This window comes from Orcinus orca, chromosome 6 (assembly GCF_937001465.1).
Source record: "Orcinus orca chromosome 6, mOrcOrc1.1, whole genome shotgun sequence".
In the NCBI taxonomy this organism is placed as follows: domain Eukaryota; kingdom Metazoa; phylum Chordata; class Mammalia; order Artiodactyla; family Delphinidae; genus Orcinus; species Orcinus orca.
The window spans coordinates 78,765,517-78,783,777 of record NC_064564.1 but is presented as its reverse complement, the minus strand read 5'-3'; the positions used below and the strand labels follow the sequence as shown (position 1 = coordinate 78,783,777).

Below are 18,261 nucleotides of genomic sequence, written 5' to 3'. Positions count from 1 at the left end.
ACACAAGAGTGTTGAAGTAGGGGTGCCTTAGGACATGAAACAGAGAGAGTGAAAGGTCATGGAAAAATATGAGCTTCTCATATGAGAAGCCAGCAGAGGACTTGGACGGGAGGCCAGAGCAGCAGTTCAGAAGGAAATGTGAGTACAAGGCCCTGGGAATCACTCCCCAAAATCACAGAAGGTATGAGACTCATTGCCATTTTTCAGGAGAAGGCCTCAAGTCTGACCAAGTGTTATCTGGGATGCCTGGAGAAATGGATGACGTTCTGTTTGGATAAGAACACAAAACATTAAGATGACTATTGTACTTTGAGGCAGAATTCTTGGTAATTATAGAGTTGTCTCATTCCGCAGCACTGCAAAATAAATAAATAAATGCCTCTGTGTGTGGGGGGGGTAAAAAGGAAGGCAGGGGAGAGAGGGAGAGAGGGAGGGAGGAAGGAAGGAGAGGAGGGAGGAAGGAAGGAGGGAAGAAACAAAGGGAAAGAGGAAGAAGAAAAGAGAATTCAAGCTGGGTGAGCTAGGGCTTCTCTCTCGCCAGAGATTCTTTTCTACCTATGACCCTCACTCTCTGTAACCAGAAAACTCTTCTAATCTTTCTCTTCTTTAATAAGGGAATAATAATGCCTACACTGGAAGATTGTTGAAAGAATTAGAGCTAAAATAACTTTCACAGTGTTTAGCACAGATTAGGCCCTCCGAATGCTACCTATTGTATTAGATATACCATATCTAATATAATAATAATAGTAATAATAATAATAGCAGCAACCTGGCCTCCTGAGTATGAATAGCGTTAAGGAAGTAAGAAAAATCTTTCTTTATGTCTTTCTGGAACCTCTTTGCACCCTTTTGCACAATTAATTAAAATAACAACAAAAAAAGTATCAGGTGAGTTTAGACTCCAGTTCCTGTGAGTCACTGTTGAATGTGTATGTCCTAGCCTAGTACCAACAGCCTCATCTTCTCCGGTTTCTCAGTTCACACGTGCATCATTCATTTGTGTTTCTGCTCAACTTTTCTCCTTGTTGGGGTTGTGATGCTGGCCAACCTTTTCAATTAGCTTGAGCAGCCATTAAAACTCATCCATTAAAATTCACTTCCCCACAGAGCTAAAGAGCATAATTTTCTGCATAAACCTCTTAGGATTGTTATAAAGATCAAATTGAAGAAAGTATGAAGAAGCTTTTTGCAGGCTGTTTTGCTGGGAGGGCAGAGAAGTAGATAGGAACACAGCCTTTAGAATCAAAACTCTTCTTTATTCAAAGCCTTCCAATTGTTTTTTTGCACTCTATGCCTTGGTCTCCTCGTTTATAAAATAATAATTATAACTACCATTTATTAGATGACTTCCATTCCATTGATTAAATTCTGACCATGGTACTTGATTTATATATATATATCACTTGACTCCCACAATCATCCTAAGAAACATGATTTTATTTTATTTTATGAGTTTTTAAGTGAGGAAACTGAGGGTCAGAGAGGTTAAGTAACTCCACACAGCTATTAAGTGATACACTCAAGATTCCAACCTAATTCAGCTAGACTCCCAAAGCCATGCTAAACTAATGTATTGTGAAGACTAAGTGAAATAATGTGTGTGAAAAGCCATTCTAAATTATAAAGTTGTATGGTGTTGTGAGCAATTATTATTCTAGGTTAAAATGTGATTTATCTTCAGGTGAAACAGGGAGTTCAGAATCAGCCCTACATAGGCAGAAGAAAGCAAATTCAAAATACAGGGGCCTACGCCTTAAGTTAGTTTACATAAAGTAACATAGGGAAGGGAAGAGTCCAATTTGCTCCAAGCAAGTACATTGTTTTCTAAGTCAGAGAATCATTATTATCCCATTTAGTGAATATGCAGTGTGTCAGAGACAGTATTAGACACTGTAGGAAATGGGACCCAATCAGGAGAGAGGACAGACAGGTGTGAAAAAATACGTGGGGACATGCAATGCAGTGCAAGTTCTTCTAGTGCAAGGCTAAGGCCCATACAGTGAAGCCAACTTTGGAACTAGGTGTATTAATCATCAGATGTGGAGAATTCTAGAAGGTTTGAAATCAAGAAGGCTTAGTGCGAAAGGTGGTAGACAAAGCATCAGGCACTAAATGGCCTGTGTCTCAACACCAGCAAGAGGAAGGGAGGGAGCAACTATGATGTGTTAGGTATTGTAACTTTAACTTTGTTTATGTTATCTTATTTGTTCTCATGACAACCCATGAGGTAAATATGTGTTCATAAATTCATCCAGTTTTCCCAACAATTATTTGCTTTACATCTATTCTGTGCCAGGCTTTGCGTGGGGCGTCGAAATATATAAGATGAATAAGAAGCAGAAAATCTAAACACAGTTTTTTTTCTTACTATCTCCATTTGACGGTGAGGAAACTGAGGCTCAGAAAGGTTACATAATTTGTCCAAATTTTCCCAATAAATAATAAATTTTTGACAGAATTTGGATTAGAACTAATGCTCATATCTTGACATTTGCTCTAATGATGCACTAAATATGAGAAAGAACTTATACCATGTAAAAGGGGAAATGAATTCCACTTGCTTGGTGTGGCAACATGTGAAGATTTGGTAACACTCGGTGGTAGTGACACAATTGTCTCTTATCTTATTCTCAAAAAATGTGCTCTGAAAGGTTTTATAGCAAAGGAGATATTTTTTAAATTCCACTTACTTCATCCGCTATATAGTGTTAGTAACCTTAAGTATTTCCTGAAAATATTGCCTTAATATCTAGGGCCAAGTGAGTTAACACTGGTGTTGAAAATTTTTTTTTTAATTTGCTGTTTCTGAGAGAGGATGTAGAACTATATGGCTTTAAATTGACTGGACTCAAAACAGTTTCCTGAGAGGAATGAAAAACTTGTAATCATGGGTTCTGGTAATCAAGTTATTTGAACACAAATTATTTGCTCACACAACTGGAAGATTAGAGGTAAATCCAGGGACTCAAGTAGATGTCCTCAGGAATATTTTCCTCTTGTCTCTCATCGCTTCACTCTTCTTTTCTCTACTTGGCTTTTATCTCTTGAACTAATTTACATGGGCGTTTTCCCGCTAATGGGGGAAATGGCTGCCAACAGTCCCAGAATTACATTTTCACAGCACTGTATCCACATATCAAATCTCGTGAGAGAACTCTGATTGGCCTTGCTGGGATCACACGATGACCCTTGGACCAATCACTATCACCCAGGTAATAGCTGCCATGATAGGTCAGACCTGGATGCCATGCCCATCGCAGTAATCACTGGTGATTGATAGCATCACCAAAATTACTGGGAGTGGGGGAAGAGTCTTTGTCCCAAAGAAGGGAATGCTGGGAAGAAAAAGGAAAACTAAAACATGTAGATCTCTCTTTCCAAATACTATGGTCTTTGAAAATCTGATTTTGCTAAAAGTGAGAGGAAGAATTTAATAATGTGATTTCTTGATAAACATTTTCCATTTTGTAGTTTTTATGAATTATAGCAGGGAAACTGTGCGGTACAATTCAAAGAGAGCACCATTCACATTACCTACAATGAGTTATATGTCAAATAAAATATGAATAGTGTCCCCTGATGTCGTACAATGTGGTGGCCTTGAACTAGAACAAATGGTTAGAAATTGGTCCAATTGAGGCACAAAGTTTTATTTAGCTGATTGCATATACATATAGATGAAACATACTAAGTATTTGCAGCTTCGGTGTATTTTATTGGTTGTTGGCAACAGTGTTTACATCATGAGAGCTAGAGCTGGAAAGAACAATTTTTGCCAAAATTGCTCCAGTCCTTATATGAGAAGAGCTTTCTACTGACTATATAAAAATCTCACTACTTCCATCCAGCCTTCTGCTTAGTGAATCATACTTCCGGACAGAAAATAAGCAGAAGAGAATCCCTTTTATTCTACCTAGAATACATCAGTGTTTTCTAGAATATAAATACTCTGCTCACATATGTCTGCCCCAAGGGATTGACTCTTGAAATGGTTATTTAATGTTAGAAGAACAATTAGGAGTGCCATTAGTTTTCAATATTTCAAGCACAGATCTTTTAAATTACATCAAAATGGAAGCCAATGCAATAGCTGTCCATTTTCTTGAATTTTGTCTCAATCGATGCTGTTAAAAATGGTTAAAAGAAAAATAAACTTCATTGCACATCAGTGCGCAATCACATTGAATCAAATGACGTTCAGGGCATGAAGGATGTGGGGCTTTTATGCATTTAATAATTTGCTAAGATGAGAATATGAGTTCTTTAGGTAAAAAAGAAATCATAGCCCATAAATCGGGTTTTCATTTATAAGTAAGTATTGAATATGTGTTACGATAGTAACTCACAAAAGGAAAATAATGCGATTTTTACAGTAAACATTACAACTTGAATGACAATTTGTTCATGAAGACTCGTAGTGGGATAGAAGAGGACATCTAGGACAATTGAATTTCTCCCCCAATGTGTTGATTGAACAGCTGTCATTATTCTTTAGTGCTTTCTCAACAGGTGGCCTCAGAGCCAGGTCAGTATATTATTTTATCACAGTATATCTGTGATGACATTTCTCCAGCATCAGTTGGCATCAAGCTCCTGATGTGATGACATCAACAATTTTTACAGCTTTATACGTTTTCTTCTCTTCGGCTTGAAATTTTCTTGCTTTAGATTGTAATCTTTCTTGCTTGCTTGCCTTTGTAGGACATTTCCAGCCCTCTCTTTCTCTGCATCAAAATTTATCTGTTAATAACATGCACTTAGAGCGTGCACTTATTTAGAATGTCATCGGCCCTTGCAAGCTTTCTGTAAATATTTTAGTGTCAGGGTTGGCTCAGTTACTCCTGTCCAAATCCGAATGACTGATCTGTTGAATAGTATACACTATGAAAACCTGACCCTGAATGCTGACTCTTTTTAAAAATGGGTTTTGTCTGGTTGTTTCATAACCCACTCACACACGCTCAAAAATTGGCACACCAACTTCATACAGCAGTTTTTCTTAGGCTTAGATGTCTCTTCTATCGGTTTGAGTCTGCTTCCTGGGCTGCCTTACTTTGTGAAGTAGATGCACAAAAGGTTTAGAATTTAAATTGTTGGATCAAAAGTGACCAATGGAAAATTGATGGCCAGACTGTCACTGTGATGTGCGCCAGGCCACACTCCAGTTTAAGGCAGAACTCAGTAAAATATTATGCACCCCACTTTCTAGATTAGTGCCCTTTTTTTCTATTCCCTTTTGTTCCTATGTGAATTTGATCTTGAAAATTAGATATTTGTAAAGGAAACTGAAATCAACCATCCTCTGTAAAATAGACAGGATTGAATTAAAGATTACTGTGGTTCAACTCCTAAATTTTATTATTTAATTGTAAATATTTCAGTAATTATTCCTTAGTTTATCTTTTTTTAAAAATAATTTTTTAAGAATAGTTTTAGACTTACTGACAATTATTTCAAAGATAGTACAGAGAGTTCTTGTATATCTCACAGCCAATTTCCCCTATTATGTACATCTAATAGGAGTATAGTATATTTGTCACAGTTAATAAACCAATATTATATATTTCTATTAATTTTATCTTTTTAGCATCATAACTTGGATTTGCATTATTAGAGGCGCTCCATAATTTTTACAGAGAATGCATAAGTTTATCGGAGGTGTTAAATGAAAATTGTAAGTAAATCATTATTGTTTAAAGTTATTCTTCATATTTCTGATCTCATATCCTCTTTCCAATGGACAACACTCATCTATTTGCTTAACAAATACTTAAATTGTTTTTATTGTGTGCCAGACATTGTTCTAGTTTCTTTACAAATAGTAAGCATTTAATCCTCATAACGTCCCTACATACTATTATTGTCTTCAATTTACAGATTGGAAATTGAAGGTTAAGTAACTTGCTCAAGGTCACACAGTACAGTCTAGCTCCAGAGTCATGTACTTAATCATGCATTACTATGCTTCGGTCCTAGAAGGCAGAGTCCCGGTCTTACTCATTTCTGTAACCCTTCTCCCTACTCTTGCACAACTTGCATGTGGTATGGTGGATGTATTAGTTGGCTTAGGCTGCCATAATAGAATACCACAGACTGGGTGGCTTAAACAATAAAAATTTATTTTCTCACAGTTCTGCAGGCTGGAAAGTCCAAAATCAAGCTGCCAGCAAGGTTGGCTTCTGGTGAGACCTTTTTTCCTGGCTTGCAGACGGCTGCCTTCTCACTGGCCTTTCTCTGTGCACACACATTCCTGGAGTCTCTTCCTCTTATAAAGACACCAGTCCTATTGGGTTAGGGCCCTGCCCTTGTGACCGCATTTAACCTTAATTACCTCATTAAACGCCCTGTCTCCAAATACAGTTACATTGGAAGTTAGGGCTTCAACATATGGATTTGGGGGGGAACACAATTCAGTCCATAACACTGGGTAATTGCGAAAGTCTACTAAGTTGAATTTCCATTGTAAAGTAATGCATCCAATATCATCCAAACATGTAGGTTTTGCTGTTGTTCTTTTTTGTGTCGCCTCAGATGCATGTTTACAACGATGTTACAGTTCAATCCCAAGTCTTTCTATTCTGTAGCACCGTCATCTTCATAGTTTATCTCCTGTTCTTTCCAAGTTATTTCCAGGGAACAAGATATTTGCCATTGAAGAAATTGTTACAAACAAACACATTTGTCATTTTCCCTAGTAAGCTCTTATAAACACATCACAGTGAGATCAAAGCAGTTAATTTATCATTGCTAATGATAAATAAATAAACCAGCTATTATATCATTTAATGTAATAATAAATAACTTTATTATATTATTATAATAATATAATAAAAATTATTATGCTGTCATTTAAGCAACTCACTTTTGTATTTTAGATCCCTGCTGGTGATTTATTTACTTGTTATCTTCTCTTTGTGAGGCATCTTTAAACTTCAGAAGTAATTAATTGTAAACAATTCAAACAAAACAGAAATATGTAAAGTAAAATATGTCAACCATCTTCATTGCCCTTACTCCATCCCTACCAAATTCCCTCCCCTGAATTAACCACTATTAACAATTAAGTGTGTATTCTTCCAGATTTTTCCTATGCATGGATAGATAGACTGACAAATGATAGATAGGTAGAAAGATGACTAGAGAGATATGTCTACACAGCCATACATACATACATACAGCTTTCTTTGCATCTTTTTTAATGGTCATATTATACTTATTGTTCTGCAACTTCTTTTTATTGATCAACAATTCATCAAGGTGATGATCCCCTGTCATTACACATAAAGATCTGCAGAGCAGGTTATCTGAACCAGCCCTAAGCAAATGCCTGTGGATTCTACCCACTTACACATTTCTTTTCCAACCTCTGAGAACACGTGAACAGGACCGCAAGGGAGACAAATCTCTCAGAATTAAGTTTCCTATAAACTTAAAGTAAAATCAAATAGTTGCCTTATTCTACTCCCCAACATCTTTACCAAATTGTCCATATATTTCATTTTTTGTGGTTTATGTACAGCTGTATGTATTTAGGCTTTGCTTGCTTCACAAATGGTTTTTGATTTATACAAATATTATTATGAAGCTTATTCTTGCCTGTCACTGAAAGCAGGGTAATTCTAGCCTCCAGAGCAATTTCACCTCCTGCATTGTATACTACCATGGGAGGAGGTTCAACACTAAGCAATAAGAATCGAAAAGCATTTAATTATCACAGTGATAGCCCCCTTCATTTGATTGCTGCAGAGCTACCAAAGAAAGTACCTAGAACATAGGAAATGAACTTAACATAGATAGAATGCTGAAAGACTTCAACAGATTATAGCATCTCTTCTGTGCTTAACGGCAAAACCATGAGTCATTAGTGGGAATAGTCAACTGTTCCCTCTGTCTTTCCTCTGCCTGCCTGCTCACCAAAAATACCCCCTGCCTTGTGGAAATGCAGTTGTGTGGCAAGCCCATGGAAGAGGAACTGATGAATAGAAATGAAAGTAGCAGCCACCAAAAACAGAATACTGCAGTCAACTTTGGAGTAAATGTTTACGGATTACTAAATTTTTTTAATTACTAAATTATATGAATCTACTCAAGCCACCAACACACTGTTGGACGAGTCCTCCCTCTCTGTAAGGGCTTGCAATGATGTACTCCCTCTGACACATTGTTTTTTTCTTTACTTCTACTGCTGCTCCTTCTTTCCACATATGTACACATCCACAATTCAATGTTCTGCTGAGGTCCACCTACTTCAATCCACTCCATCTCATGGAGGTATCTCCCTTTCTAAAACAGCATTAGTTATCTATACCAAGCACTTGCCAAACATTTAAGCATTTTTTGGACATATCTTGTAGTGTTGTGATTTAATTTTCACCAGTTTTACTTCTTGATTCGCTAACTATGATACAAACTTCCTTAAGGGTTTGTACTGTGTGTGTTTAGATACTTCTGACAGTTTCCAACAGGCTTCCTTCAGGACCAGCTGAAAAAGTACCTTTTCTATGAAAATTTGCCCAGGCAGTACAGTGAGATTTATTTTCTTTATTTATTGCGTTTCTTCAGTGTGAACTTGGATGGTCCTTCTGAAACAGGAAATGAGAAAGCATGGTGTTTTTCTTAACCGTGTAAAGAAGTGAAAGCTCTAGGTTAGTAAAGTAGGATGATTCTTGGACACAACTTAAGGCTAACACCTAGCAAAAGCATGTTGCAAATGACAGAGTCTGATTTAATGGGCAGCCATTCAAGGAAGCACACAGACCTGCCGAATCAGAACAGGAGGATAAAGACAGAATTGTTTTCTATTGACACACACACAGGAGGTGTCCACTAAAATGAGAACCTGCTCTTTATCACAGAGCTATGTTGTGATGAGCACAATACATTTATAATTAGAACAATGATTTCATTCAGCTGTATCTCAGCTAATGCAGTATAATTTTCTCGTTTTTTTATTTATTAATTTTTATTGGAGTATAGTTGATTTACAATGTTGGGTTAGTTTCTGCTGTACAGCAAAGTGAATCAGTTATACATATACATATATCCACTCTTTTTTATATTCTTTTCCCATATAGGTCATTACAGAGTATTAGGTAGAGTTCCCTGTGCTATACAGTAGGTTCTTATTAGTTATCTATTTTATATATAGTAGTGTGTATATGTCAACCGCACTCTCCCAGTTTATCCCTCCCTCCCTCCCCACTGGGAACCATAAGTTTGTTTTCTACATCTGTGACTCTATTTCTGTTTTGTAAATAAGTTTATTTGTACCATTTTTTAATATTCCACATATAAGCGATATCATGATATTTGTCTTTCTCTGTCTGACTTACTTCGCTCAGTATGACAATCTCTAGGTCCATCCATGTCACTGCAAATGACATTGTTTTGTTCTTTTTTGTGGCTGAGTAATATTCCATTTTATATATGTATCACATCTTCTTTATCCATTCATTCATCAATGGACATTTAGATTACTTCCATGTCCTGGCTATTAAATAGTGCAGCAGTGAACATTGGGATATGTGTATCTTTTCGAATTATGGTTTTCTCTGGATATATGCCTAGAAGTGAGATTGCTGGATCATATGGTAGCTCTATTTTTAGTTTTTTAAGGAATGTCCATACTGTTCTCCATAGTGGCTGTACCAATTTACCTTCCCACCAACAGTGTAGGAGGGTTCCCTTTTCTCCACACCTTCTCCAATATTTATTGTTTATAAATTTTTGATGATGGCCATTCTGGCCAGTGTGAGGCGATACCTCATAGTTGTTTTGATTTGCATTTCTCTAATAATTAGTGATGTTGAGCATCTTTTCATATGCTTTTTGGCCATCTGTATATCTTCTTTGGAGAAATGTCTGTTTAGATCTTCCACCCATTTTTTGATTGGGTTGTTTGTTTGTTTGTTTTTTGATATTGAACTGCATGAGCTGTTTGTATATTTTGGAGATTAATCCCTTGTCAGTTGCTTTGTTTGCAAATATTTTCTCCCATTCTGTATGTAGTCTTTTTGTTTTGTTTATGGTTTCCTTTGCTGTGCAAAAGCTTTTAAGTTTAATTAGGTCTCATCTGTTAATTTTTGCTTTTATTTTCATTAGTCTAGGAGGTGGATCAAAAAAGATCTTGCTGTGATTTATGTCAGAGAGTGTTCTGAATGTTCTAATTTCATTCTTTTAGATGTAGCTGTCCAGTTTTCCCAGCACCATTTATTGAAGAAAGTGTCTTTTCTCCCTTGTATATTCTTTTTTTTTTTGGCGGTACACAGGCCTCTCACTGTTGTGGCCTCTCCTGTTGCGGAGCACAGGCTCTGGATGTGCAGGCCCAGCGGCCATGGCTCATGGGCCCAGCTGCTCCGCGGTATGTGGGATCTTCCCAGACCGGGGCACAAACCTGTGTCCCCTGCATCGGCAGGCGGACTCTCAACCACTGCGCCACCAGGGAAGCCCTCCCTTGTATATTCTTGCCTCCTTTGTCGTAGATTAGGTAACCATAGGTGCGTGGGTTTATCTCTGGGCTTTCTATCTTGTTCCACTGATCTATATTTCTGTTTTTGTGCCAGTACCATACTGTTTTGTTGACTGTAGCTTTGTAGCATAGTCTGAAGTTAGGGAGCCTGATTCCTCCAGCTCTGTTTTTCTTTCTCAAGATTGCATTGGCTATTTGGGGTATTTTGTGTTTCCATACTACCATGTTTCACAGAATTAGGACCAAAAAATTTTTCTCTTGTTATTTGATCCCCTTCCTATTTCTTCATGGTACATAAAATATATATAAGCTTAGAAATATACACACACACATTTCTAAATGATGGTTTTTGTGAGATTTAATCCAACCAACATGAGGTTTCTATGATAATACCATCTGTCTCCCCTCAAAACATGTTTATTCAACTATTAGCTTCATATTCCAGCAAATCATTTACTTCCATTGTTTGAGAATTTACCTTGTTTGATTATATAATTTCAATGTTTTTCTTCCATCATTGCAAACAAGAATAATTTTATAGCTTAAAGGTTTTAATCACAATTTTAAAAATTGAAATATATTTGACATAAAACATTGTATACATTTAAGTTGTACAACTGTTGATTTGATCTATTTATATATTGTAATATGATTGCCACTGCAGTGATAGTTAGCACCTCTATCATATCACGTAATTACATTTCCTTTTTGTAGTGGGAATAATTAAGATCTAGTCTCTTAACAAATTTGATGATTATAATACAATATTTTTGTCTATAATTTTATAACTTTTTAATATGTAGCTTGTACATAGAGTAATTGTGTATATGTAAGCACTCTAACACACACAAACACACACACACACACACATCCCTGATAATTTCTCCTTCAACTCAAGTTTCTTAACCCTTCTTTGTTTAAAGCAATTGTTTTTTCAATGCTTCTATACCACTCTTTATATCTTTACTTATTTATTATTACTCTTTTTAATGTGTCAAGGTTGTATGTTTTGTTGAATGTTTATATATTGAATTTTAGTTCACAGGATAGAGCCTCATATTCAAGAATTTTAACTTTGGTGGTTCTAAAGATTTGCAGGTTACCCTGAAGGACTGTGACCTGTAAATATTTATCATTTTATTGGGCACACACACAATTTTGATTTTTGAGAGCTGTGAGACTAGCATCCAGAATCAAGTCATTTAGCTAGTGAGATTAGCCAGTGCTCAGCACTTATGTTTCAATGTGACTTCATGGTTCTCTACTTATTATGACTCCCCTGTGTGATGAGTCCTATTAGGTGAGATAGTAATACTTCCAAAATCTAGGGCTTCTTAGGTTCCAAGGCTCTCCTCTTCTCTCTCTTGTTACTGGAGAGTAAGTTCCTTTAGCGCAAACATGTTAGGGCTTAGCATTATTGTAACTCCTGGTGCTTAGCATGTTGCCTGGTATATACAAGTTGGAAAGTTATTCTTCTGCCTCCTAAATAATCACACACACACAGTGGTGCTCATGTGCACTTTCATGCACACACACACCCTCACACATAATCTATATATAAAAGAATTACGTTTTTAAAATAATCTGCTTTTGGATTCTTTATGCCTCTGCTTCATTTCACTAGGATGGATCATTGAGAACTGATTTGATCATTACCAGCTGTGATCGTTGGCACAGATAAGCATGTAGGTATACAGTAGTGGGTGTCAAACATGGCTGTATATTAGAACCAGCTAGGAGGTTTTGTAAAAATCCTGACACTTCGGCTGCACACCAAGCCAAAGAGTCAGCATTTTGGGAGGTGGGAGCCAGACATCAGTATTTTAAATGCTTCACTAGCAGTTCCAGTATGCTGCCAAAGTTGACCACTGCTGTACTAGAGATTCTCTCCTAACAAATGAAAAGAAACATAAACACCCTAGATAAAAAGGCAACATCTGGAGTGGGGGAAAGAATGCTGAAGTAAGAATGAGAAAACTTGGATCCAACTTCCAACTCTACTACTTACAAGCTGTGCATGTGACACTGGGCAATCTTCCAGCTATTGGTTTGTTACAGTGTAACAAACCACCCCAAAAGGCAGTAGAGTAAAACAACATTTCTGAGCATTTCACTGTGCTCAGAAATCCCATGGTTAGGCATTTTAAAAGTGCATAGGGGGCATGACTTGTCTCTGCTTCACAATGTTGGGGACTCGGGAAGATTTGAATGGCTGGGGCTGGAATCTTCTTCACTTACTTGTCTGGTGCCTGGGCTGGGATGAGTAGGCTCAACTGTGACTGTGGTCCTGAGTGCCTACATGAAGCCTCTCCAAGTGGCTTGGGCTTCCTAACAACATGGCAGCCTCAGAGTAGTAGGACTTCTTACACAGCAGCTCAGGGCTTCAAAAGTGAGTGTTTCATTAATCAAAGTAGGTGTTGTATGGCCTTTTACATCCCAGCCTTAGAAGTCACATGGCATCACTTCGAGTGAACTCTGTGGATGGAAGCAATCACAGGCCTGCCCAGATGCAAGTGGAGGGGACACAGAACTCAACTATGGGTGGCAGGTATATCAAAGAATTTGTGGTCATATTTCTACAGACAGGTTACATTCAGCCTCAGATTGCCACTAGTATTTGTTCTCTATTGCCGTATCACAAATGGCCACAAAGTGGCTTGCAACAATACACGTTTATCATCTTATAGTGTCTGTGAGTCAGGAATCTGGGCCTGGCTTGATTTCAGGGTCTCCAACGAGCGGCAACAAGGAGTTGGCTGGGCTGTAGTCATCTCAAGGTTTAACTGGAGAAGGATCCACTTCCAAGCTCACATGGATGTAGGTAGGATTTAGTTCCTTGTCACATGGGCATTCCCAGCCTTTGTTCAAGCATTCAAGCTGAAAAGCAATAGAATCTGCTTGTAAGATGGAAATTGTAGTCTTTTCTAACCTAATCACAAAGTGACATGCCATTACCTTTGCTGGGTTCTACTGATTAGGAGCAAGTCACTAAGTCCAGGCCACTCTCCAGGGGCAAGGATTAAACAAGGGCATGGATACTAGGTGGGGATCATTGGGGCCGTCTAACAGTTAACTTATCAGACTCTCCTAAAAAAGTGGTATATTAACCTTGGCCTGCCCAACATTCAGGCTTTTTATGAGAACTCAATAAGATGGTATGTTTGGCAGTGCATTTCAAGATGTATATCACTGTACAAAGTGAGTAATTTTCAACAGAGAACAATACATTGTGATGGTCTCAGAATAGCCTTTCCTCAGAGAGGGAGGGGTCTCTGCACATAAACTGGTACATTTATGTAGTGGGAAGAGAATTTAAGTTCTTTTGAATCAGTCATTTCACTGTGATTTTCTTTTCCCTTGTATCTACCTAACATTGTTCAAATAAAGAGTATGACCTCTTGGTCCAGGAGAAATGGAATTTATTTTTTATTAAAAGCTTTTACTAATGCTTAGACCCATCGCATCTTGTACATTTCCAAAGCAAACTGAGAAAAAGGTCAATGTAAATGTTCTTATGAATCAAATCCTAAAATACTCACATCCTATAAAGGCCAGTCTTTAGATAAAACTGCCAAGAAATTCTTGTTTTTTAAAAAATGCTACTTTCTAGTTCTTGAGCTAGAGAGAATTTTTAATGGCCAGAAAATATTGACTGGTGGGGTTATGTGTGAGTTAACCCATTAAAGAAAGGTAAACGAGTACCTCAGTTTTTAAAAAATCAAACAGCTTTACTTGCAGATGTCAAATAATACTAGTAAAATGTTATATAGCACAAAAACTGAAATCTTTAAAAATCAATGCTTAAGTGAAAAAATTTACACCTAATAAGTATAAAAACAAAGTTACACATGAAGATGTATAATGTGATATTAATTTTATATAAAAATGTATATAACTTCTATATACATTTAAGGAAAGGTAGATGCCAAAAATGTTAAAAGTGATTATCTCTAAGTGCTAATTAGAATATTTTTATTTTATTTTCTTTGCCTTTTTTGAGTTTTCTACAGTAAACATTCTTTATGTTTATAGACACAGAGAAGCTGTAAAAACTAAAATTGAAAAGAACCTATATGTTTCCACTTTTTAAAATAATAATATGTGATCAGCAGCAGCACATTGATGAATGGGAATAACATGGTAATGGGAAAGCAGAACCGGCTTTGGAGCCAAGCCATCCCTGCTTCTAGAAGGCCCTGGGCACCCTGGCAGAACCCCTAGATTGCTTCTAAGCAGTTTAGACCACGGCCTTAGGCAAACCAGAACTAATAAGAGTGGAAATGCCACCACCACCTCTTTTTTTCTGCTTTAAGAAGTAAAATTCTGAAAGGACTACCACTGAAGAAACTACCGCTTGAATTGTTTCTGGTTAATACTTAAATTTTTGAGTTGCATTCATTTAAGAAATAACTGAAGTTGAAGACAGGTAATATAAGCTGACTCCAGGTTACTAGCTTTCCTCCTTCAGTGTAAATCAGGATAAGGTGATTGTTTCTCATCTGCTCCCAAACCAGGTCACAGTAAAGCCCAGCCCACTCTTAAGGTCACTCCTGGCTATAATGGTAGAAACTACCTCAAACAGACTGCCTGAATGCATGTCTTGTGTCAGGGTTTTCTGGGGAACAAAACCTAAAATAGAAACCTGAGAATAAAGCACTCTAGCCACTTGGGTGAGTCAAAAGGAAACTGGGCAAGAGAAGGACTCCTTAGCAAAACTTTGCCCGAAAGGTTGAAAAATGAACTCACCACTACAAAGATGCTTCTAGAACCACTGTGCCTGCTTATTGCTTGACTGTTGCTGTACGGTTGAAGAAAAATTTTAATCAAAATTGTTGCCAAGGGCTTCCCTGGTGGCGCAGTGGTTGAGAGTCCGCCTGCCAATGCAGGGGACGCAGGTTCGTGCCCCGGTCCGGGAGGATTCCACATGCCATGGAACGGCTGGGTCTGTGAGCCGTGGCCGCTGAGCCTGCGCGTCTGGAGCCTGTGCAGAGGCCACAGCAGTGAGAGGCCCGCATGCCGCAAAAAAAAAAAAAAAATTGTTGCCAAGAATGAGATAGAGACCAGCAAAGGAAATAAGATAAGAACAGTTATGTGGGGTTTTGTGAGAGGAAGAGAGCAAAAGAAAAATCTTTAAAAGGAAGATTCAAAGAATGATTCATATCTTTAGTCTAAGTTGATTATGCGGCCCCTGGCAAGTACCTTCCAGTTAGTACCACACAGAAAATGTTTGCTGAGTGAGTGAATAGATAGGGGTGGGAGGTGGGGGGATGAATGTATTAATAAATAAGCAAATATTCTTTTGCTCTGCCAAAGAAACCCTCTTGTTGCCCACTCGTGGAGATGAAGAGGGAGAGAAAAGTGCATGGTGACCTCCATAATCAAATTAATGTAGAATGCTTTATGATGTAGCTCAGGGCGGGGCAGAGTTGAAAGCTCTCGTTGTGACAAGGCCAGGAGAGGAGTTCACAGAGAATGATGAATTTGTTAGGTAAACCTGACTGGACGTGGGAGCGAGTAGAGTAAACCTTGAGGAGTCAGACATGCATGACTTCAGATGTTCTAGGGAAGATTTTATGGAGTCCTGGACAATTAGGAGCTATAGCTGGAGAAACAATATTTTTGATCCTCTGTCCCTACCCATTTTAGAAAAGCCCACCTCACATACTACATTTATAACAATCGTTATCCTCCATCCTAAACTATCTCCCCACTTCTTGCCTATGTCTCTCCCTCCCTTCCTTCTCTCCTTCCTTCTGCTTCCTGTTCCACTTACCTTCTTACCATCCCTCCCTCCTTTCTATCTTCCTTTTTTCCTCCCTCCCTTCCTTCCTTCCTAATGTAATTCATTACATTATAGTTAAGAAAAGTGATAGTGGACTTAAGTGTCAAAAGAAGGACCTGCACTTTAGAGGGTAGTAAATCAAGAAAGAACAATTTGTAGAGAAGTCATTCAAGAGGATCGTCAAAGAAAAGTTCTTCAAAGCAGGACTGAGGGCACTGCAGACAGGAGGTGCTGAATGTGCAAAGGAACGGAGGTATTATATAGGGCACAAGTCAGTCAGTGTGGTGAGAAATGTGATACATGTGGCCAGTGGCAGAGGACGAACCTGGAAGGTTGACGGGGGTCAGATTATTTTTATTTATTTATTTATTTATATTTTTGGCTGTGTTGGGTCTTGGTTGCTGCGTGTGGGCTTTCTCTACTTGCAGTGAGCGGGGACTACTCTTCTTTGCAGTGCGTGGGCTTCTCATTGCGGTGGCTTCTCTTGTTGTGGAGCACAGGCTCTAGGCACGCGGGCTTCAGTGGTTGTGGCACGTGGGCTCGGTAGTTGTGGCTCGTGAGCTCTAGACCACATGCTCAGTAGTTGTGGTGCAGGGGCTTAGTTGTTCCACGGCATGTGGGATCTTCCCAGACCAGGGCTTGAACCCGCGTCCCCTGCACTGGCAGGAGGATTCTTTTTTTTTTTGTAGAATTTTTCCGATTTTTTTTTCAATGTACCTTTCTTTTTTTAACATCTTTATTGGAGTATAATTGCTTTACAATAGTGTGTTAGTTTCTGCTGTATAACAAAGTGAATCAGCTATACATATACATACATCCCCACATCTCCTCCCTCTGGCTTCTCGCTCCCAACCTCTCTATCCCAACCATCTAGGTGGTCACAAAGCACCAAGCTGCTCTCCCTGTGCTATGTGGCTGCTTCCCACTAGCTATCTATTTTACATTTGGTGGTGTATATATGTCCATGCCACTCTCTCACTTCGTCCCAGCTTAGCCTTCCCCCTCCTTGTGTCCTTCAAGTCCATTCTCTATGTCTGTGTCTTAATTCCTGTCCTGCCCCTAGGTTCTTCAGAGCCTTTTTTTGTTTGTTTTACATTCCATATATATGTGTTAGCATACGGTATTTGTTTTTCTCTTTCTGACTTACTTCACTCTCTATGACAGTCTCTAGGTCCATCCACCTCACTACAAATAACTCAATTTTGTTTCTTTTTATGGCTGAGTAATATTCCATTGTATACATGTGCCACATCTTCTTTATCCATTCATCTGTCGACGGACACTTAGGTTGCTTCTATGTCCTGGCTATTGTAAATAGAGCTGCAATGAATATTGTGGTACATGACTCTTTTTGAATTATGGTTTTCTCAGGGTATGTGCCCAGTAGTGGGATTGCTGGGTGGTATGGTAGTTCTATTTTTAGTTTTTTAAGGAACCTCCTTATTGTTCTCCATAGTGGCTGTATCAATTTACATTCCCACCAACAGTGTAAGAGGGTTCCCTTTTCTCCACATCCTCTCCAGCATTTATTGTTTGTAGATTTTTTGATGATGGCCATTCTGACTGGTGTGAGGTGATACTTCATTGTAGTTTTGATTTGCATTTCTCTAATGATTAGTGATGTTGAGCATCCTTTCATGTGTTTGTTGGCCATCTGTATATCTTCTTTGGAGAAATGTCTTTTTAGGTCTTCTGCCCATTTTTGGATTGGGTTGTTTGTTTTTTAGATATTGAGCTGCATGAGCTACTTGTATATTTTGGAGATTAATCCTTTGTCAGTTGCTTCATTTACAAATATTTTCTCCCATTCTGAGAGTTGTCTTTTCGTCTTTTTTATGGTTTCCTTTGCTGTTTAAAAGCTTTTAAGTTTCATTAGGCCCCATTTGTTTATTTTTGTTTTTATTTCCATTTCTCCAGGAGGTGGAACAAAAAGGATCTTGCTGTGATTTATGTCATGGAGTGTTCTGCCTATGTTTTCCTCTAAGAGTTTTATAGTGTCTGGCCTTAT

General features: G+C 38.1%; 1 protein-coding gene across 2 annotated transcripts in view; it reads left to right on the top strand.

The window, feature by feature from the left end:
• LOC101279781 (guanine nucleotide-binding protein G(q) subunit alpha) overlaps positions 1-18,261 on the top strand; it is a 439,263-nt gene that overhangs the window by 95,181 nt on the left and 325,821 nt on the right. The window lies entirely within an intron of this gene.